Here is a 25004-nt window from a genome sequence, read left to right as displayed (position 1 = left end):
GTGTCTGCCTCCCTGTGATGTGGCCGGCGTCTAAAAGGTACAGTGCGGTCCCCCTGCCAAACCTGCCCCTGCCTCCGCACAAAACATTATAATGAGGGCAATCTGGCCATGGGTCCCCCTGAAGCCTCGGGCCCCGGGCGGTAGCCCAAATTGCCCTCATTATAATCCGTATATACATCAGCCCCAGTGTATCCCATGTGATGTATATACATCTTCCCCAGCATATCCCATGTGATGTATATACATCGGCCCCAGCGTATCCCATGTGATGTATATAGATCGCCCCCAGCACATCCCCTCAGAAGTATATACATCGGCCCCATTGTATCCTATGTAATGTATATATATCATCCCCAGTGTATCCTATGTAATGTATATGCATCGGCCCCAGATTATACTATCTGATGTAAACAGCATAATTAAGTGCTGTATTTAGTGTGGACCTGTGTATATAGCATGTAGTGAGGTGCTGTGTGTAATATATAGTGTAGATGTGATGTGAATATAATATGTGTGTATAGCATATAGTGTGGGCTGCACATTTTATATAAAAGGCACATCTCTACACTATATAGTATACACACAGCTCCATACCATGTTTTATAACCCAGTATATAGTGTGGAGCTCTGTATATGGTGTGGACTTCCCACTAAAAGTTTTGTGCTCAGGCACAGCACCACACTAAATAACTATATACACAGCTCCATAGTTCATACTATAATATATATACTATAATATTTACTACATGTATATACAATGGTCCCAGTGTTTGTGTGGGTATATATATATATATTTAGATGTTTGTAGCATATATTTTGGAGCTATGTATGCTGTGTATAATTCTCCCTATGGCCACGGCCCCACTATCAGTATTTGGTCAGTATTCCGTCAGTATTTTTTCTCAGGAGTTGGAGACAAAACCAGGAGTTGGTGATAAATCCAGAATTGGTGACTTGTTTCTATTACACCTTTTCTCTGATTGTTCCTCACCTGGTTTTGGCTCCCACTCCTAAGAAAAAATACTGACCAAATACTGATAGTGGGGCCGTGGCCTTACACACAGTATATATAGGACATGAGAAGTGGTACTTTGCAGTGTACTGTATATATACAGAATAATACAAATACTGACAATTGCAACCAGCATACAGACAGAAGTGGTACTGTGCAGTGTATACTGTATATACAGAATAATACAGATACTGCGGAAATAATACTGACCAAATACTGATAGTGAGGCTGTGGCCTAAGTCTCAGTATCTGTATTATTCTGCATATTTACACTGCACAGTACCACTTCTCCTGCCCTGTATACTGGGTGTAATTCTCTGTGTATGTATTATTCTGTATATACAGTATATACACTGGATAGAACCAATTCTCTTGTCCTGTATACTGGGTGTAATTCCCTGTGTATGTATTATTCTGCATATACAGTATATACACTGCACAGTACCACTTCTCCTGCCCTGTATACTGGGTGTAATTATCAGTATCTTTATTATTCTGTATATATACACTGCACAGTACCACTTCTCCTGCCCTGTATACTGGGTGTAATTCTCAGTATCTTTATTATTCTGTATATATACACTGCACAGTACCACTTCTCCTGCCCTGTATACTGATGTAAATCTCAGTATCTGTATTATTCTGTGTATATAAATTGACTGCAATATTCTCAGTATCTGTATTAATCTGTATATATACACTGCACAGTACCACTTCTCCTGTCCTGTATACTGGGTGTAATTCTCAGTATCTGTATTATTCTGTGTATATACTGTATATAGACTGTATATATACACTGCACAGTACCACTTCTCCTGCCCTGTATACTGATGTAAATCTCAGTATCTGTATTATTCTGTGTATATAAATTGACTGCAATATTCTCAGTATCTGTATTAATCTGTATATATACACTGCACAGTACTACTTCTCCCGTCTTGTATACTGGTTTTAATTCTCAGTATCTGTATTATTCTGTGTATATACTGTATATAGACTGTATATAGACTGCACAGTACCACTTCTCCTGTCCTGTATGCGGAGTGTAATTTTCAGTATTTGGATTATTCTGTGTATATACTGTATATAGACTGTATATAGACTGCACAGTACCACTTCTCCTGTTCTGTATACGGAGTGTAATTTTCAGTATTTGGATTATTCTGTATACATATAGACTGCACAGTGCCATTTCCTCGGTCCTATTCTTGGAGAGGCTGTATTACAGTTAGGTAGAGTCATTATTGCTTTAGAATTTTCTACATTCCTATGGGCAAATAAAAATACATTTTGAAATCCTGTTTAAATGGGTTATCCCAAGTTTGGAAGTTATCCCCCTTCTTATAGATAGGGGATGACTTTCTGATCACTGCGGACCTAACCACTGGGACCACCATGATCCAGAGAAACGGAACTGTGAAAAGATAAATGGAGCTGTGGTTGATGATGCGCACTGCTGCGCCATTCACGTGGGGCTCGTCAAATAACTCCTTTAAGAGAGTGCTGAGGGCATGACCAAGAAAAGTAACACATAGGTGCGCTTGTACACATCTGTAGATGGACAAAGACAGCGGTGCACACAGCGCGCAGCGCAAAGTTTACCCTTATGTACAGCACCATACAGAAAATGGCACTATATAAAATAGAGCAGGGGTGGGAGATTAATTTTCCCAAGGGGCCACATGAGAGACCATGATTGTTGTGCAGACCAAACCAATAGGCTGAAATTAATTCTGCTCAATGTTAATATTAACATATTAATTATAATTATTTTTTATAATATAATATTTAATAATAATAAATAATAATAACTTAATATTGAGCACAATTAAGTATGCTGACATCCCCCTATATACAGTATGAGCCCTCCCACATCACCCCCTACATACAGTATGAGCCACCACATAGCCCCCTACATACAGTAAGAGCCCCACATAGCTCCTTATATACAGTGTGAGCCCCTAGATAGCGCCTTAGATACAGTATGAGCCTCCATTTAGCCTCCTATATACAGTATGAGCCTCCATATAGCCTCCCATATACAGTATGAGCCTGCGCTTAGCTCCCTAGATACAGTATGAGCCCCCATATAGCTCTCTAGATAAAGTATGAACCCTCGCATAGCTCCCTAGATACAGTAGATACAGTATGAACCCTCGCATAGCTCCCTAGACACAGTAGATACAGTATGAGCCCCCGCATAGCTCCATAGATACAGTATGAGCCCCGTGCATAGCTCCCTAGATACAGTATGAGCCCCGTGCATAGCTCCCAAGATACAGTATGAGACCCCGCATAGACTCCTAGATACAGTATGAGACCCCGCATAGCCTCCTAGATACAGTATGAGACCCCGCATAGCCTCCTAGATACAGTATGAGCCCTGTGCACAGCTCCATAGATACAGTATGAGCCCCGTGCATAGCTCCCAAGATACAGTATGAGCCCCCGCATAGACTCCTAGATACAGTATGAGCCCCGTGCATAGCTCCCAAGATACAGTATGAGCCCCTGCATAGCCTCCTAGATACAGTATGAGCCCCTGCATAGCCTCCTAGATACAGTATGAGCCCCTGCATAGCCTCCTAGATACAGTATGAGCCCCGTGCATAGCTCCCAAGATACAGTATGAGACCCCACATAGCCTCCTAGATACAGTATGAGACCCCACATAGCCTCCTAGATACAGTATGAGCCCCTGCATAGCCTCCTAGATACAGTATGAGCCCCTGCATAGCCTCCTAGATACAGTATGAGCCCCGTGCATAGCTCCCAAGATACAGTATGAGACCCCACATAGCCTCCTAGATACAGTATGAGACCCCACATAGCCTCCTAGATACAGTATGAGCCCCTGCATAGCCTCCTAGATACAGTATGAGACCCCACATAGCCTCCTAGATACAGTATGAGACCCCATATAGCCTCCTAGATACAGTATGAGCCCCTGCATAGCCTCCTAGATACAGTATGAGCCCCTGCATAGCCTCCTAGATACAGTATGAGACCCCACATAGCCTCCTAGATACAGTATGAGCCCCTGCATAGCCTCCTAGATACAGTATGAGCCCCTGCATAGACTCCTAGATACAGTATGAGCCCCTGCATAGCCACCTAGATACAGTATGACACCCCACATAGCCTCCTAGATACAGTATGAGACCCCACATAGCCTCCTAGATACAGTATGAGCCCCTGCATAGCCTCCTAGATACAGTATGAGCCCCTGCATAGCTCTTTGCTATTAATCTAAATTGAATACATTTTTAATTTTTAAATGGATAAATTTGTTAGCTAGTTATTACTAATCCTCAAATATACATCAGTTTTTTGTACACTGGTCCACACGCACATGTAGACACACACACTCACTCACAAACACAGGCAGTCATGCACAAACACACACGCAGTCACACACATACACACACATGCAGTCACGCACATACACACATGCAGTCACGCACATACACACATGCAGTCACACACATACACACACATACGCAGTCACGCACATACACACACATACGCAGTCACGCACATACACACACATACGCAGTCACACACATACACACACGCAGTCACACACATACACACACACGCAGTCACGCACATACACACACATGCAGTCACGCACATACACACACATACGCAGTCACACACATACACACACACACGCAGTCACGCACATACACACATGCAGTCACGCACATACACACACATGCAGTCACACACATACACACACATGCAGTCACACACATACACACACATGCAGTCACGCACATACACACACATACGCAGTCACGCACATACACACACACGCAGTCACGCACATACACACATGCAGTCACGCACATACACACACATGCAGTCACGCACATACACACATGCAGTCACACACATACACACACGCGCAGTCATGCACATACACACACATGCAGTTACGCACATACACACACATGCAGTCACGCACATACACACACATACGCAGTCACACACATACACACACACGCAGTCACGCACATACACACACACGCAGTCACACACATACACACACATGCAGTCACACACATACACACACATACGCAGTCACACATATACACACACACGCAGTCACGCACATACACACACATGCAGTCACACACATACACACACATACGCAGTCACACATATACACACACACGCAGTCACTCACATACACACACACGCAGTCACGCACATACACACACGCGAAGTCATGCACATACACACACATGCAGTTACGCACATACACACACATGCAGTCACGCACATGCAGTCACGCACATACACACACATGCAGTCACACACATACACACACATGCAGTCAGGCACATACACACACATGCAGTTACGCACATACACACACATACGCAGTCACGCACATATGCATGCCGTCTTGCAAATACACAAACATTCAGTCAACACTCAGTCACGCACACACGTAGTCTTGTACACACATGCAGTCTTTTACACAAGCAGTCACACACACAGTCACATACACTCACGCGGTCATGCACACAGTCAGACACCAGCAGGCATGCGCACACATGGTCATACACACACAGTCATGCACATGCAGTCACGCATATACGCACATGGAGTCACGTATACACATGCAGACTTGCACATATACGGGTCGCAGAAACATATACAGACATATACAAAGACACATACAGACATAAACATATTTGAAGACATACAGAAAAATACATGTAAACAGACATATCACATATTACAACTGTGCTGGTCTCAGAGATGGTCTTCAATGTCCAAGGGCTACTAAATGGATTTGATGCTTACATTCATGTGATAATTTACCCCATACTGTAAATAATACTAATATTAGTGGTTTCCCTGGGAAGAAGCTAAACCACCCTAGCCACCGGTCTGAGGGTCCTTGGGATACTACAATTTAGGGTAAGCGGTCATAGGCCCTTTGGTCCATTATTCTGATACTTATACATTTGCTGATGGTGGCCCTGGGAGTTGGTATTTTAGTGGCACACTTAGTCTTATACTCTCACCACTTGCCCTATATAGATTACCTGGGTCAACCTGTTACCACTAGCCTAAAACACCCCGCTTTTCCCAGCCTATACCTTGCATAGAGCTATATATAATCTCTGATTGGTTTTCCCCTGGGGGGTTTCCTTACACTTACCCCTATGCACACTGTTTTTGTCTTTATTGTCTATTTGCTATTATGTATACATGTGTATTTAATAAAGATTTTGTCATATCTTTGCATAAGAAACTCCTAGTTTCTCTGTTTTTTTCCAAATGATACTAATATTAGTGGTTTCCCTAGGAGCATCAGGACCTAAGATGTTATTATACAGATGAGGGAACACTGCGAAAAATGTAATAATCTATAGTAAGGGGTATATTGGGCCTCATTTACCCCAAAAATGTCCTTGTTACCCATCCCAAGAAGTCAGAGCTCAGTGTAATGAGTACAATGCCGCACGTTACTAAATCATTGTGACGTCTATAAACATGGACCAGTGCATCCTACTGTAAACTCTAGACATATTAGCTGTCATCCAAAGAGCACCATGACCTAAAGAATCATGGGAATCTTGGGGTGATGGCTGATAAATCTGCTTTTTAAAAATAAAATAAAAAAAATAAAAAAATTGAGGTTTTATTACTATTGATAACAAAGCCAATTTTAATATTAGACAGTATATCTGAATAAGGCCTAATGTTACCCCTACTATTGATAAAATATTAGCTGTCACCCCAAAGCCAAAACCAGGTGAGGAACAATCAGAAAAAAGGTCTAATAGAAACAAGTCACCAATTCTGCATTTATCACCCACTCCTGGTCTTGGCTCCCACTCCTGAGAAAAAATACTGACCGAATACTGACCAAATACTGATAGTGGGGCCGTGGCCTAAGAGCTAAAGTCGGTCTCGGGGGGTAGGTAAGCCTTTCTATCATGCTCTCCCACTGCTAACTTATAAAGGAGGCAGAAAAGCGTTTGCCGACATATGATGTAATAGCTCCTCCAATGTCAGGTCTCTATGTATGGAGCAGGTTCAGGAGCTGAGCCCGCATCATACTGGGCAGATGCCTGTACACATAACACCGACAATGAATGGGGTATAGCTACACATTCAGGAAAAAAAATAGATGTGTATAATCATTAAGGTCCACTGGACCACAATTCAAGTATGAAATGACCTACAACAATCCAGTAAGGATTAAATAATACAGCAGACATAATGGAGTAAATTCTTTATTTGGATAAATCAGTGATCAGACATGAAAAATACGTTAAAAAACATGTAATTGACAACTATACATTAAAACACACGAGGGTGTAGAGACACAGCCTATGTATTGAATAGTGGTTCTCCCTAGGATGCACATATATTGGATTTCATCCAGTAAATACATGAATACAAGTAAATTAACACCATCGATATATTAAATACATAAAGTGCATGTGCAGATATATATATGTATATACCAGAATAACATCAAAGAGAAAAACAGTACATCTAATATAACAAATAGGAAAAATCTCATATAATTCTTGTGACACATAACTTGAATATATGGCCGTAATAATGTACATAGTGCAAAAGTCATTGGCCAACATAAGAATAAATATCAGGATATAATGAAGAAATAAAGATGGGATTAGCCAAATCCAGAGGCAGTATGGCACGAGCAGGGTAGGGCTGTGTGACCTCCACCCACAGGCGTTCTGCTCCCGATTCTACAGGGAGATGCCTGTACACAGCCGGCATCTGTAACCGCAGCCATCAGAGATTGTTCTGATCGCTGCTGTTACACTGATCACTGGCTGCGGATGGGTTATCATGGCAGCTGACTATGAGAACTACTAGGATGAGTGTAAAAATAAATGTTCCTGTGCTGAGATAATCTTATAAATGTGCCCCTGCTGTGTACTGTGTAATGGCCGTGTCTGACCGTGCTGGACAATGGTCTGATCATACCACAGCTCCTGGGCAGGAGGAAGCAAAAGAGGATACAGACAGGATCACAAAGGATTATTTCTTTCAGGAAAAATATTGCTTAAAAACAGACAGCAAAATGTTTTGCCTCACAAAATGAATCAGCTGTGATCCCGTGTTGTAATGTCTGTATACTCTTTTGTGTCCTCCCCTGCCCAGGAGCTGTGGTATGATCAGAACATGGCCCTGTAAGGTCAGACACATCCATTACACAGTACAAACCAGGGGCACATTTATAAGATTATCTCAGCACAGGAACATGTTTTTAACACATCCAATTGTAGAACTTATTTTTACTCCAAGATCTATTAGTTAAAATGTACTTTGTTTGTGGGAAAACCCTTTAAATTCCATAAGAGGACTGAAAAAATAAAGTAAACATACATAAAAAAGTGTTAAAAATATAAACCAAATAAAAACTTATAACAATTTGAATCAACCCTTTTCCTTTATTAAGTATAAAAAAAAATAATTATATTATTATCAAAATATTCAATTAAGTGTGTTTTTGGCCGACACACTTTCCTAACAAAAGGCAATAAAATGTGATCAAAACATCTCCCCACCTCACAAAAAAAAGAATAAAACATTTGCAATGTTTTTTTATTTACAAATGTTCACATTTTTTTCATCACTAGTGTTGAGCATTCCGATACTGTAATATCGGGTATCAGCCGATATTCGCGGTATTGGAATTCCGATACTTAATTCCGATACTTTTACAATATCGAATACCGGAATCGGAAGTTCCCATAATGCCTGCGCTCTGCAGTGTCTCTGAAGGATGACAAGCTGGATGGCAGCGCTCAGCTGAGATCCAGCCTCTCATCAGAATGCCATCCCGGCGTGGGAGAATTCTCCTGATCGTTTAAAAGCCGGCGGGTGGTAAAAAGCCGCCGGCTTTTAAACAATCACACAGCCCCATACTGCTTCCCTGCAGCCTCCCACCCCGATCCTCCGCTCCCCTCACCACCTCCCATCCCGATCGTAAGTTAGGACCGGGCGGGGAGCGCAGCACCAAGGAGCGGGGAGCAAAGGACCCGGGCGGGGAAGTCGGCAGTGAAAAGACTTCACCGCCGGCTTTCCCGTTCTGTGCTGCGCTTTCCCGCCGGTTATTTCAAATGAACAGCTGAGGTATCAGGTGATGCTGATCAGCTGTTCATTTGAAGTAGCCGCTGCCCTCAGAGGGTTCATGTGAGTTCATGCTTGACTGCATTGCATGAACTCACATGAACTTTCCCACGGTCGCACAGGTCAGCCTCACCTCCCAGACGATCAGCCCGTCATGATTGGTGTGTGTGGGTGTCTGTGCGTGTGTCTGCGAGTGTGTGCGGGGTGTCTGTGCGATGTCTGCGGGTGTGTGCGATGTCTGCGGGTGTGTGCGGTGTCTGTGCGATGTGTGCGGGTGTGTGCGGTGTCTGTGCGATGTCTGCGGTGTCTGTGCGATGTCTGCGAGTGTGTGCGGTGTCTGTGCGATGTCTGCGAGTGTGTGCGGGGTGTCTGTGCGATGTCTGCGGCTGTGTGCGATGTCTGCGGGTGTGTGCGGTGTCTGTGCGATGTGTGCGGGTGTCTGTGCGATGCCTTCGGTGTCTGTGCGAGGTCTGCGAGTGTGTGCGGTGTCTGTGCGATGTCTGCGGGTGTGTGCGGCGTCTGTGCGATGTCTGCGAGTGTGTGCGGTGTCTGTGCGATGTCTGCGAGTGTGCGCGGTGTCTGTGCGATGTCTGCGGGTGTGTGCGGTGTCTGTGCGATGTCTGCGAGTGTGCGCGGTGTCTGTGCGATGTCTGCGGGTGTGTGCGTGCAGGCAGACATAGGCCGATGTGACACTACTACTCCCATCGGCCTATGTCTGTCCCCCGTCCACTCGTGCCAGCAGGATCAGCTCGATGGGAGCAGTAGTTCCCATCAGCCTGATCCTGCTATTTAAATTGCCCTACTGTGTCCCCAATAAATTTTAAATACATGTCATTGGTGGCCAGTGGTTGCCTACAATAAATTAGTTCATACATTACCTGTCCCCGCCGATCGCCACCTAAAATAAAGTAAAAAATAAAAAACTACACCTATACTCACCTAGACACCTAATTCCCCGAAGCCATCGATCTCCTGTAATAAAATATAAAATAATAAACCACAACCTTATCCTTACCCCTCCGTAGTAGTCCACGAGTGTCCCACGATGATCTCCAGTTTAGAGCAGCCACATAGAATGTGACCGCTCTGAACCGCTGCCGCTGCTAGAATGACGGGGCCTTAAAGCAGCCCCGTCATTGCATAAGCGGGTTCGCCGGAGTTCAGGCAGCGCTGCTCCGGTTAGCTGCTTTACGGCCCTGCTGTATCGTGAGAAATTCCCACGGTACAGCACTGCCGTAAAGGAGGTCTCCAGAGCTGTGCTGCCTGAATGCACTCCGGTGACCTCAGTCAGTGGCTCCCGCTGCCGGGAGCGGACGTGTTCCCGGCAGTGTGAGCTTACAGCAGCCATGCACAGCTGTCACCATCTCCAGATGTGACAGCTGTGCATGGGAGATCAGCGCAGGAACGTGGACAGGTAACTATTTTTTTTTAGTAAACTAAGAATTAAATAAAATTGTGTGTTTTATTTCAAATAAATTATTTTTTTCTGGGTGTAGTGTGTGTTTTCTTTTTAACACTTTGTAGGTTAGTAATGGGGGTGTCTTATAGACGCCCATCATTACTAACCTGGGCTTCATGGCAGCTGGCGGTGACATGAACCCCAACCCTATTACCCCCTGCCACCGCACCAGGGCAGAGTGGAAGAGCGAGGCTAAGTGCCAGAATTGGCGCATCCTATGCATGTGCCATTTCTGGGGCGGCTGACGGTTGGTGTTTCTAGCCTGGGAGGGGGCCAATATTCATGGCACCCTTCCTGGGCTATTAATATCAGCCCCCAGCTGTCTGCCTAGCCTTTGCTAGCTATTAAATAGGGGGTCCCCCATTTTAATAGCTAGTAAAGGCTAGGTATTCAGCTGGGGGCTGATATTAGTAGCCTGGGAAGCTCCGTGGGTATTACCCCCTTCCCAGGCTTCAAACATCTGCCCCAGCTGTCTGCTTAACCTCCGCTAGAGACTAAAATTAAGGGGAACCCCACGCCAATTTTTTTTAAAATAAATCCTTATTTTAACACTAAAGGACAAGTACAGTAATCAACACTGTCACTGTACTTCATATATATGTGACTGACATGTTTCTATCTATCTAATCTATGTGTGAAGCTCTATTCTTTCTGTTGTAAATTGTCGGGTAAAGGTGTATGCCGCTGATGAATTGCCGGCTTTTCGCATAATACATTCTACATTATTCTTAGTTGTTTTACTTCATGTAGAATTAACCTACAAGAAAAGAAAGGGTTTATTTTCGTTCCGATATTTGTGTCCCATTGACTTGCATTGGTTTCCGGTACCGGAATCGGCGATATCCGATACTTTTTGGGTATCGGTCCGATCCAATCCGATACGATATTTCCTGATATCGGAAGGTATCGCTCAACACTACTGATAAGTCCAAATTTGAGATCTTTCGTTCCAACCACCGTGTCTTTGTGCGACGCAGAAAAGGTGAACGTATGGACTCTACATGCCTGGTTCCCACCGTGAAGCATGGAGGAGGAGGTGTGATGGTGTGGGGGTGCTTTGCTGGTGACACTGTTGGGGATTTATTCAAAATTGAAGGCATACTGAACCAGCATGGCTACCACAGCATCTTGCAGCGGCATGCTATTCCATCCGGTTTGCGTTTAGTTGGACCATCATTTATTTTTCAACAGGACAATGACCCCAAACACACCTCCAGGCTGTGTAAGGGCTATTTGACCAAGAGGGAGAGTGATGGGGTGCTACGCCAGATGACCTGGCCTCCACAGTCACCAGACCTGAACCCAATCGAGATGGTTTGGGGTGAGCTGGACCGCAGAGTGAAGGCAAAAGGGCCAACAAGTGCTAAGCATCTCTGGGAACTCCTTCAAGATTGTTAGAAGACCATTTCCCGTGACTACTGTACCTCTTGAAGCTCATCAAGAGAATGCCAAGAGTGTGCAAAGCAGTCATCAAAGCAAAAGGTGGCTACTTTGAAGAACCTAGAATATAAGACATATTTTCAGTTGTTTCACACTTTTTTGTTAAGTATATAATTCCACATTTGTTAATTCATACTTTTGATGCCTTCAGTGTGAATGTACAATTTTCAGAGTCATGAAAATACAGAAAAATCTTTAAATAAACTTTTGGTCTGTACTGTATATATAATATAATGCTACAAGCCTCCCTCTGTCTGAAGCCTTTAAAGACTTGGCAAGTGCTACATGCCTGCGCAGTCTGGCTCTAGACAGAAGAACCCATTACGTTACAGGTAAGGGGAGTGTGTATGGCGCCGGAGATTGCGGTATGCGTAGACACTGAACACATACCGCGATCTCCGGCGCCATACTTACCTGACCGGGAGGAGCGTTGCAGCGGCGTTTCTCTTCTCGCCGGAGACCAGGGCAGGAGTGAAGGTGTTGGAATCGGCACATGTGCATAACTCTATCTGGCGCCATTTTACTGAAGACATATTTGCAGTGTGTCTTCAGTAAAATGGCGTTGAACAGCACGGTATGGTCACGCGCGTACTCTGGCGCCGCACTGCTCCCCCGGCAGAACAGGATACAGTAGCACTGGAGCACAGGGAAGAAAGGTGAGTATGTGTTTATTTTTTTGTATGTGTGCACCGTGAAAGGGATGAGGGGTGCCATACATACCAGGAATGGGGTGTGACGGGTACCATACATACCAGGAAAGGGGTGTGAGGGGTACCATACATACCAGGAAAGGGGTGTGAGGGGACCATGCATACCAGGATTGGGGGATGAGGGGTACAATGCATACCAGGATTTGGGGGGTGACTGAACCATGAAAACCAGGATTGGGGGGTGAGGGGTGCCATACATACCAGGATTGGGGGGTGAGGGGTGCCATACATACCAGGATTGGGGGGTGAGGGGTGCCATACATACCTGGACTTGGGGGGTGACTGAACCATGAAAACCAGGATTGGGGGGTGAGGGGTGCCATACATACCAGGATTGGGGGGTGAGTGGTGCCATACATACCAGGATTGGGGGGTGAGGGGTACCATGCATACCAGGATAGGAAAGTGGGGTTCCATGCATACCAGAATAGGGATGAGGGGTACCATGCATACCAGGATTGGGGGATGAGGGGACCATGCATACCAGGATTGGGGGATGAGGGGACCATGCATACCAGGATTGGGGGATGAGGAGGCCATACATACCAGGATTGGGGATGAGAGAGTCATGCATACCAGGATTGGGGATGAGAGAGCCATGCATACCAGGATGGGGGATGAGGAGGCCATACATACCAGGATTGGGGGATGAGGGGTACCATACATACCCGGATTGGGATGAGGGGTGCCATATATACCAAGATGAGGGGTACCATAAATACAAGAATAGGAATGAGGGGTACCATGCATACCAGGATGAGGGATGGGTTGCCATGCATACCAGGATGAGGGGTAACATACATAACAGGATAGGGATGAGGTGCACCATAAATACCAAGATGAGGGATGGGGTGCCATGCACATCAGGAAGAGGGATTGAGTGCCATACATACCAGGATTGGCGAATGAGCAGTGCCATACATACCAGGATGAGAGATGGGGTGCCATGCATACCGGATTGGGATGAGGGGGTGCCATGCATACCCGGATTGGGGTGAGGGGTGCCATGCATACCCGGATTGGGGTGAGGGGACAGGATGGGGGCAGCACAAATACCAGGATGGGGGGCAGAACATACCAGCATGGGAGACCATATACCAATAAAAATGCTCGCCACCCGGGCGTAGAACAGGTTCAATAGCTAGTGTGTGTGTGTGTGTGTGTGTGTGTGTGTAAATTAACCTTAAAGTATAAATCAACTTTTGGGACGTTTTTTAATGTGGTTTAGGGTCATTAATTCTGAGCAGATTTGTGGGGACCCCAATCCTTTGCTCCTTTGCTTAAAAGACCTCCTAGAAGAGCGCAGCTCAGTAGATAGGAGAGTACACTGAGCAGAGCAAATGCAGCAGAAAGTCATAGTCATGTCTCCTCACCTCTTCACTTCTAAGAGATCTTTTGAGTGATCAGGGTCTCAGATTCGCACTAATCTGCTCAAAATTATTGGACCTAAATCATGTAATATATATCCCTAAATGTAAGTTACTTTTTAAACGTTTAATAGTTCCACTGCTTGCATCTAATCAGTACATTGGTTCCTATACGGTCCACAGTCTGATGATGACTGGTAACAACTCCCAGTATCTCCTTACCATTGCTAAGGACATACTGGGAGTTGTAGTTAAGTCCTCCATTCTCTGGAATTCCTATTGTTAGCAATGCCCTTCCTCAACCAATTGCAAATACAAAGGATCCATCCATGGGGTGAGATCTTGGGAATAATTGAATCGTACCTACATTTAAAAAAAAAAAAAAAAATCTCCTATTCTTAATAATAACCGTATTTTTCGGACTATAAGATGCACTTTTTTCCTCCAAAATTTTGGAGGAAAGTAGGGGGTGCGTCTTATAGTCCGAATACTATATTATTGTATGGCCGCATGGTGGTGGGTGTGGGGGAGCTGCAGCGGGGGATCAGCGGGGCACAGGAGGCAGCAGCCGCCTGCTGCAGCCTAGCTGTGCCCGCTACTAAAGAAAATGAATATTCCCTGCTCCCCATACCCATGGGCGTGGAGAGCAATGAATATTCATTTCTCTTAATAGCCGGCACACTGTAGCCACAGCGCGGCTCCTGCTGCGCTCTGTGGTCAGTGTGCCCGCTATTAAAGCTCATGAATATTCGCTACAACCCACTCCCATGGGTTGTAGTGAATATCTATGGTTAATAAATAGTTGATAAATAACATTTCCCACATGTCTACTTTACATCAGCACAATTTTAGAACCAAAATTTTTTTTATTAGGGAGCTATAAGGGGTAAAAGTTGACCAGCGATTTCTCATTTTTCCAACAAAATTTACAAAACCATTTTTTTAGGGACCACATCATATTTGAAGTTACTTTGAGGGGCCTTTATGACAGAAAATACCCAAAAGTGACACCATTCTAAAAACTGCACCCCTCATTTTTCACAAAAATGTTATTTTAGACACAATTTTTTTTATTTTCGCAGGGGTAACAGGAAAAAATACGCCAATACCCCATATGTGGGGAAAATACAGTGTTTGGGCGCACGGTAGAGTTCAGAAGGGAAGGAGCACTGTGTGACTTTTTGAACGCAAAATTGGCTGGAATTGAGAGCGGACGCCATGTCGCGTTTGGAGAGCCCCTGATGTGCCTAAATAGTGGAAACCCCCCACAAGTGACCCCATTTTGGAAACTAGACCCCTCAAGGATTTTATCAAGGGGTATACTGAACATTTTGAACCCAGAGGTACGACACAGAATTTGATAACATTAGTTCATCAAATTGAATAAGTTGTCATTAGTCTTGAGTGCAAGTGCTCGCTACTTGAGTTTGCATTGGGTACTCAGGTATGCACCATGTACTGACATGCTCAAGTCCCCGCTCGCATGCTTCACGGTTATTAGACACCCCAAAAAAAACATCCAGGGATCGCTCGTGCATGGCAGGCAATCCCTGCGAGTTTTTTTTTGGCCACGAAGCATATGGGGTGGAGACTCGAGCATGTCACTTGAGCACCCGCGATACTCGGTGCATACCCAAGCATCCGATGAAAACTCAAGTAGCGAACACTAGTCACCATATCGTCATCTTTTTTTTTTTTTTTACTTTTGAAAAAAATCCCAAACCTAATACAACCCTAACCCCAACCCTAATACAACCCCAACCCCAACCCTAACCCTAGCCCAACCCTAACCCCAACCCTAATACAACCCTAACTCTAGCCCACCCCTAACCCTAACCCTAGCCCAGCCCTAACCCCAACCCTAACACAATCCTAACCCTAGCCCAACCCTAACCCCAACCCTAACCCTAGCCCAACCCTAACACAACCCTAACCCTAGAGTTTATTTTTCACGCCGTTCCTCGTGCGGTATAAGTGATTAGACGGCTTTATTATTCGGGTCAGTGCGATTACAGCGATACCAGAATCATATCAGGTTTTTATGATTGACAGCTGTCACACACTAAAAGACGCATTTTTTTGTAATATCTAGTTTTTGCATCGCCATATTTTGAGAGCTATAATTTTCCATATTTTGGCCAGCAGAGCCATGTGACAGCTTGTTTTTTGCGGGACGAGTTGACGTTTTTATTGTTGCCATTTTCAGGCACTTGACATTTTTTGATCGCTTTCTATTCCGATTTTTGGGAGGCAGAATAAACAAAAAACAGCAATTCCAGAATTGTTATTATGTTTTTTTTTATGCTGTTCCGCGTATGGTGAAATTGATAAGGCAGCTTTATTCTTCGGGTCAGTACGTTTACAGCAGTACCACATTTATATCGTATTTCTATGTTTTGGCGTTTTTACACAATAAAAATTATTTTATAGAAAAAAAAATTTTTTGCATCGCTTTATTCTGAGAGCTATAACTTTTTTATTTTTTGGCTGATGGAGCTGTATGGCGGCTTGTTTTTTGAGGGACAAGATTACAGTTTTCAGTGGTACCATTTTTATTTACATTCGTCTTTTTGATCGCGTGTTATTCCATTTTTTGTTTGGCGGTATGATGATAAAGCATTGTTTTTTGCTTCGCTTTTTATTTTTTTTTTACCATGTTCACTAAAGGGGTTTACTAGTGGGACAGTTTTATAGGTCAGGTCATTCTGGACGCGGCGATACCAAATATGTGTTCTTTTATTGTGTTTGTTGTTTTTTTCCTAATAATATTTATTGATGGGTACATTATATATATATATTTTTTGGTGGATTATTTATTTATTTATTTTTTTATATATTTTTACTATTTTTTTTTCCATTTTTTAACACTTTTTGAACTTTTATTCTGTTTCCCACTATGGGACTTTCACTTTTTTTATTCTGATCGCCTGTATAGCACAGGGATGGAGCACCATCCCTGAGCTATACAGGCTGTCAACGCTGCAGATGCAGAAGATACTTTGGTCATGCACTGCGCATGACCAAAATATCTTCCTGCTGTCTGATGACCTGGATGTTGTCATGACGACATCCGGGAAGCTGCGGCAAACAGCGCTGGAGGCCGGGAGAGGAGGTGAGTATTGCGATCACCTCCCCTTGCCCCCGCAATGTTGCGATCGACTTCGATCGCAGCATTGAGGGGGTTAATGTGCCGGGAGCAGTGCGGGACCGCTCCCTGCACATAGTCACAGCTAATACCTGGTGCTATCAGCTGACACCCGGCGGCGATCGCCCCGCACCGCTTGTGTGCGGGCGCGATGGCCATATGACCTAATAGTACGTCATTGGTCCAATCGGCCCAGGTCACCATGATGTACTATTAGGTCACACATCAGAAAGGGGTTAATTTTTAGTGAATTATTGGTTTTAATGATTTGTAATCATGAAAATTATATGTAGATTTATTTATTTCTAAAGCCTGTATGCAATTATCAATCACATCAGTGCCTATCTATTTAAAGCACTCAGCGTGGTATACATTCTGGAATCACCTGATGAAGGGGACAGATCGTCTCTGAAACGCGTTAAGTGTTGAATAAATCGACTTCTCTTGCCTAACCTGGTGGTTCCTAACTCAGAGCGTGGCGACCTGTGGATCTCCACCACCCACTGTTCATTATCTTTCGCTGTATCATGGCTCCTGAGCATGATGCCGGGGAGGGCAGAAGGTGCTGCAGTGCTCCAGGACCGCAGTCATTACCGCTTAGTATCAGCTTTGTGTCTGGCATGCACAACTACCAGAGGTGAGTGGAATACCTCTCACCCCTCCATCTATATGCTGTGACATTCTTCACATGGCGCGCCTTCTCTTTTTGGTTTATTTTCTCATTTTTCTGTCTGTGAGCATAGAGCTGATGTGACTTGCCAAAAAGCACAGGTTTGTTTCATCTGTCCAAAGGACATTCTCCCAGAAACTTTGGAAAATTCCCGTCTTGCCTTTTTTCTGATTTGCTTTGAACAAAGATTTCCTCCTCCTCTTCTTCCATGAATTTCACTTTGGTCAAGACAGCGACAAATGGTGCGATCTGACACTAATGTACCCTGACCTTGGAGTTCACCTTTAATCTCTTTGAAAGTTGTTCTGGGCTCTTTTGTAACCATTCAAATTATCCATCTCTTCAATTTGTCATTAATTTACTCTTGTGGCCACATCCAGGGACATTGGCTGCCGCCTCATAGACCTTAAAGCTCTGAATAATATGTGCAAATGTTGTAACAGGAACATTTGTTTGGAGATGGTCTTATAGCATCTACCTTTAACATGTTTGTCTATAATTTTCTTTCTAATTTCCTGAGACAGCTCTCTCCTTACCTTTCTTTGGTCCATGTTCACACACCATGATACCTTTGCAGGAATTGTCTGGTCCAAATTGATAAGTCTGCGGTCACTCTGTGTGACTGCAATAAGATGAAAAACTTGGCACTCAAGATGACTCAATGAATTTTGAGAATTTAATAGTAGAAAAAGTAGTACAAAACAAACGTTTCGGTCATGTAAGACCTTCCTCTGTGTACAGAAATTTTGTTAGTGGACATGTGTAGCTCCCCGAGGGTTCGGCCGCTACAGGGGTATTGCACCTCTACCAGAGGTGTGATATTCCACTCCCAGGTAAGGATGGAGTGTGGACCAGGACTCAGTTAGCTGCATGCAGCACACACACCCCATTTCCGAGGGACAGCTCAACGGTGCTCCCACTAGACAGAAGTGCAGGCACGACCGACCATGTCCCTGCTGGAGTGGGGAGGGAGGGGTGGAACACCCAGTGCTGTAGGGGCAGATAGGGGGCGGTTCCTGAGCATAGGAAGGAGCCCATTGGTTGCTGGTCACCTGGGCTCATGGCTAGAGGGAGGTATAAAAGGTGGGCACCATCTTAGATCTAGGTTCGTTCTGTGGAGAGGAGAAGACAGGGAGCAGCAGCTCAGGCTGAGTGCTGCTCCAGAGGCAGGCCTAGGGAAGAGGCCGGGGCCTGAGAGGAGAAGGAGAAGTGGGCCTGGAGAAGAGGCCGAGGAGGAGGTGAAGGGGAGCTGAGATTCTAGCTCATCTCAGCTCCAAGAGAAAGGAACAGAAGCAGAAAGGAACTGCAAAGAAGGAGAGACAGAGAAACAGAAGGGCTCAGGAACAAGAAGGTGGAAGGGACCCTAAGAACCCACGAGAATCCAGGGTGAAGGGTCAGGCAGATTAAGGGTACCGGATCCCAAGTTGGTGGAGGAGAAACTACCCTCAGCCAAAGACCGGTCATCGTGATCATATATTGGTGCGACACCTCATCAAACCTGCTAGGAAGGCACCATATAGGACAGCGGAGGACGGGGCCCACGTTTAACCGCACAGGTCCGCGGCAGCTGGACAAAAGTGGGTCACTGGTGAGGCAGGCCAGAGAAAGGATAAAAGGGGGTCCTGTGCCATGCTCCTGAACTGCCTGGGAGTTGACCGAGCCCCTCACCTGGTGGACGCAGCACGGCTCGGGCGGTCACTGCTGGCCGAAGTGACCTGGAACAAACGAACTGTGAGTAAAGACCCTGGACTGTAACTTGTTGTCTGTGTGCTCCTTCGCGCCTCCAGCACTATCAGCACCGGGACCCACACTACCATCACTCCCAACATCCACTACACTGCCCTGGGGCTGCACTCTTCCCGTGGGGAGTCACATCACCTCAGCTGCACCCATCATCAGCCCCAGCGGACTGCCTTGCAGCGGCGGTTCCTAATAACCGCAATCCACGGGTGGCGTAGTCGGACATAATTTGGAGCGCATAGCAGACTACCACTGGCCTGACCACCCTGAGCCGCGGGACCGGGCCGCCACTACTACTACCCCCATCGTTCCCCTATCGCCCGGATCCGCGTGCCCCACGGCCCAGGGGGCGAGTCACATGAATGAGAGGTGCAGTGTCCAGCTTCTATATAAACCACTGTGTGGTATCTTATAACAAGGGTGATGGCGGTGGGAACACGGTGTCTGTATACGTCACTATCAATGCTGATCTGTGTAACATCCCCTCCATCACCTGATGTGACCCTGTTGAGTGTTGCGTCTCACATATTGGAGACAGCACCCACATTCCAACAGGTAAACAGTAAATGACATACCACAGGTTAGATGTTGGTAAAACAGAAAAGTTTCTCCTGTCACCTTCGATTGAAAGTAGGTACATCCATGCTTCAACACTGTGTAGCATAAACGCTTAATGTTTGCATTTGGGAGCTATTGGGAGATTCTTAGAAGGTTTATCCCTACTGTTAAAGGAAACCTGTCATCAGGATTTTGCTAAGTAAACTATAGGCACTGTCAGGTTGGTGCTGTTACACTGATTAAAATGATATCTGGTTTGAAGAAATCTGTCTAGTGGTTCTTGTTTAATCTGTTTGCAGGTTGGAGTTAATGAGATGCTTGTGCTTCGAGACCGGCCTGTGGACAGGTCTTTTTTTTGGTTCTCTGGCCTCATTGTCATCATTCTGGGCTTAAATGACAGGTCACTGAACCTTTAAATACTGCGCTTGCACAGATAGATGCTACTGTGCATGCACCGGCGCCATTTTGTTGGAGGCAAATTTTTTTTTTTAAGACCACAATATTAAATGTGCAGTATTTAAAATAGGAGGAAGGTCATGGAAGGTTATTTAAGCCCAGAGCACGAGCATCTCATTAACTGCAAACACAGATTAAAATGATACCTGGGTTGAAGAAATCTGTCTTATGGTTCTTGTTTAATCAGTGTAACAGTGCCAACCTTTCACTACCTGTAGTTTACTTATCAAAATGCTGAGACAGATTAATTGACCACCAAGGTCACATACACAATTAGTTCTCTGTAGTAGGACAATGAGACTCTGTTCAATGTCTATAATAGCAAATCATATAGAAAAAATGACGTATAGGAACATAATTTTGCAAAAAAATCATAAATTTATTAATACACATTAATTAAAAAAACATCCATATTGAAAAAGTGGCATAAATACATAAGTAGTGAGCTGTAATAGAGATGCCAAGACCAATACAATCATATAATAAATAGATTAAACCTACATAGTTGAAGAAAATACGGGTATGGGTAAGTAAACCACATGCCCTATCCCAGCTGTAAGCATAATATCAAAGCTTCAATGCAAATGCTAAGGTGCACAGTGCATAAATAGTTGATATAAAAGTAAATCCATTTAGCACTTGAAAATAAGTGGGAATGTAGTATTACTCACATATGTATTGTTTGTCAGTTCAGGTATCGTCACCCCTACGCGCGTTTCGGCGCTGTGCCTTCTTCTGGGGGTTATAGTATGTCTGGAATCGGTATCCCTTAAGTATTGCTTATTGTCCAATGGGTGAAAGTAAGACAGGACGCAGCTATTAGAATAGCCAACCTCTCACCATAATACATACATATAGAGTCACGTGTGCCCCTGTATTACCACTCACATCTGGAAGTATATAGTAGGACCCCTTCGCTTCAGGACGCAATCATCCACCCCTCGCCCCCCGTGATAACAAACCACACCTCCCAGGTCACATGAGCGGGACTTGCTATGACGCGTCGGGACACAGTCATCCGCCCCTCGCCACACATAAATACAAGCCACACCCCCCAGGTCACATGGACGAAAATCGCTGTGACATCACAATCTGACCAACGGGGAAAGCCCATAACAGGGGACATAGCGCTATAATGTGGTAAGTATACATTATAAAACGCCCAACAAAAGTGTAGATAAATGAATATAGGAAGTGGACAATCGGATTTAATGAGAAGAGTCGTGGCTAAACCACAGCTATTTAACCCAATAGTGCCCAACTAACGCAATAATGAACCAATCACAGAATAATAAGTGTGAACAGATAACATATCACAACGGAAAGAAATCGCAGATCAAAAGAAGCAGGATATATCTCAGTAGCTGCATAGCTGTGGGACCCCTTCCCCCATATAATTGCCATCAGTAGCCAATTATAATCAAAAGACATTCTTCATATCAATTGTATGGCTAATGTTAATCCAATATTGTAACTAAATATTACCGAAAAATACTGTCCATGGGGGCATGGCGCCATTGCCCCAACGGAGAGCACCAGTCAAAAACCACAAAAAATGCGGTGTAATATGTACATATAAAAGATACAGTACACTGTGTAATGGAGAAAAATGATAGAAACATTCAACAATTAAATCCTACACAATAGGTTGTAAGCATAAACATACAGAAAACACAATACACCCATAATACTGCTCAATATCAAGTATATCCAGCAATTAGATGAACTCATTCGTTGCGTAGCTTTTCTTTGTCCCAGTAGATGATAATATCTCTGTGACCTATTGTCAGTAGTCCAGGAGAATCATTGATTAATCAAGATGTATAAATCGTCCACAGCCATCCATCAATAGGAGTAACAAGCAGAAAGAGACACGGAAGGCAGCCGCAACCAAGGACAAAAGAGTATGTACTAAGGAAAAAATGAACATTAATTAGACAACAGAGGATAAAACAAGGGGGGGGGGATTATAAACATCATTAAAATACCGATAAATCTAGCGGGTGCAGGGGTGGGGGAGAGATAGAGGCAATCAGAGGAATGGTGAAAAGCTTAAGGACTCGTTGAGGCCCTGAGGATGTAATGTTTGCAATAGCCAAATCCATCTGGATTCTTTCTGTGCAAGTAGGCGACTAGCACTACCTCCACGCAACGTACTATAAACATCATCGATGCCTTTAACTTGAAGACCTGATGGATCACAGGCATGATAGTTTTTAAAGTGTCTAGGGATTGTTTTCAACAACTCCAAATTATCCTCAGTGGCTGCTGCCATAATATCACGTCCATGTTCCCTCGCTCTGGTCTTTAACATCCTAGTGGTCAGACCTATGTATACCAAAGAGCAAGGCCATGTAGCGTGATAAATGACATTACGTGTTGTACACGTAATGGAGTGTAGGATAGTCAATTCTTTCCCACTAGATGAAAGAAACTTTTTAGTATGTTCGATGTTTGGACACGAAATACATGAACCACATGGGGTACAACCCCACGTTTGTCTTATTTCAGCCAGTCCTATTTCGGCAATTTTCTTCTGAGTATTAGGTGTAAGGTAGCTCCTTACCAAGTGATCTCGGAGGCTCGGAGATCGACGGGCTGTGACTGACGGATACATAGGCAAATATTGGCGCAACGTCTCATCCGCAAGTAAAATGGGCCAGTGTTTCCTAAGCACATCACACATTTTGCGCCATTGTGAATGGTACCGTGTCACCATCCTGACACAGTTCTCTTGTTTGTGAGCTCGATTAGAATACATTAATTGTTGACGATTACTGTTTTTGGCTCGATTATAGGCATGCTTAATACTTCTTCGACTATATCCGTGATCTAAGAACCTGTGTTTCAATTCCTCCGCTCTCCTTTCAAAATCAACCTCTGTTGAACAAATACTCAAAATTATCAAAATCCTGATGACAGGAGCGCCGCATAAAAGCAGGAATATGCGGCTATTATGCTGCGTGGGAAACTAAGCCTAAGGGACTCCATCTTTAATTAAAAAAATCCTCGCTCCGACATCATCCATGGGTCTTCAGCTCTGCTAGATCTTTGCCATCAGACAAATATGTCTGCTGACAGATGAGCAGGCACAGAATGACACTGGAGCACTGTTACTGTGTAGTGCAGTGCTATGTTTCTTTTTTTGTCATTTCATGTATTGTAGAAATCTTGGGAAAAGTGTGGATTGTGCTCTGGAAGTGATCAGTTATAGCTAACTATGTTATTTTCTGCAGAGATAAGTCCTGCATAGAAGATGTGATATATCGGTCTGCAGATAAAGAACTTGTGAGTATGTGTTACCTATACATTCACACTGACACTATATACAGAGCTCCTGTGTATAATATCAATGGTGATCATTATATTACCTATACACTGACACTATATACAGAGCTCCTGTGTATAATGTCACTGGTGATCACTGTATAACCTGTACACTGACACTATATACAGAGCTTTTTTTACATTTTTATTATTTTAGTATTATTTGTCACTATGTGGTGCCATTATGTGCTTTGGTCATGACATGACGATATTTGTCCCTTGTATGTGGTATTATTCAGTCACTATGTGGTGGTAATATGTGGTCTCATGGTGTGTCAGTATTTATACCTTGTATCTGGTAGCATTTGATCACTATGTGGTGGTATTATGTGCTTTGGTCATGGTGTGGCGGTATTTGTGCATTGTATGTGGCATTATTTGGGCACTATGTGGTGATAATATGTGATCTGGTCATGGTGTGGTGGTATTTCTGCCTTCTATCTGGTAATATTGGTCTTGGTAGAGTGCATTGTGGTTGGTCATTTGTTTTATCTGATATCAATACCTCTTTATTTCCAATAGATATTAAATATTTGGATGTTTAACCCCTCCCTGCCCTGTGACTATTACACAGCAGCAGAGATGCTGTTACAGAGGTTCACCAGAGAAAGCCAGTTGGCATTTGGTGTGATTTTCACCTCTGTATTTATAAGACAAAACCATGACCGTGTACTGCCAACACGGGTTCCATGGATCAACATGCCCCCACCTTCCAGCACTCACCTTCCCCCACCAAATAAAAACACTGCACCTGTATTTCTTTGGATAAATTTGGCCACAGCGGCCATTTTATTAACAAACAACATTAACATATTAACAGTGTTATAAAATAAATAAGAAGGGAGGGTTCTTGGAGTTAAAATTAGATCTGGCATAAATTAAACCGAACTCGAACCACCATATTACCCTCAGCCGTCCATCACCAGCTCAAGGGCACCAAAAGCTCCCAGGGTAAAACCCCGTCCAGAGCCCAAAACCAAATGC

Source organism: Phyllobates terribilis, unplaced genomic scaffold (genome assembly GCF_046119375.1).
Source record: "Phyllobates terribilis strain yellow unplaced genomic scaffold, ASM4611937v1 Scaffold_623__1_contigs__length_954917, whole genome shotgun sequence".
In the NCBI taxonomy this organism is placed as follows: domain Eukaryota; kingdom Metazoa; phylum Chordata; class Amphibia; order Anura; family Dendrobatidae; genus Phyllobates; species Phyllobates terribilis.
This window is presented reverse-complemented; position numbering follows the sequence as displayed.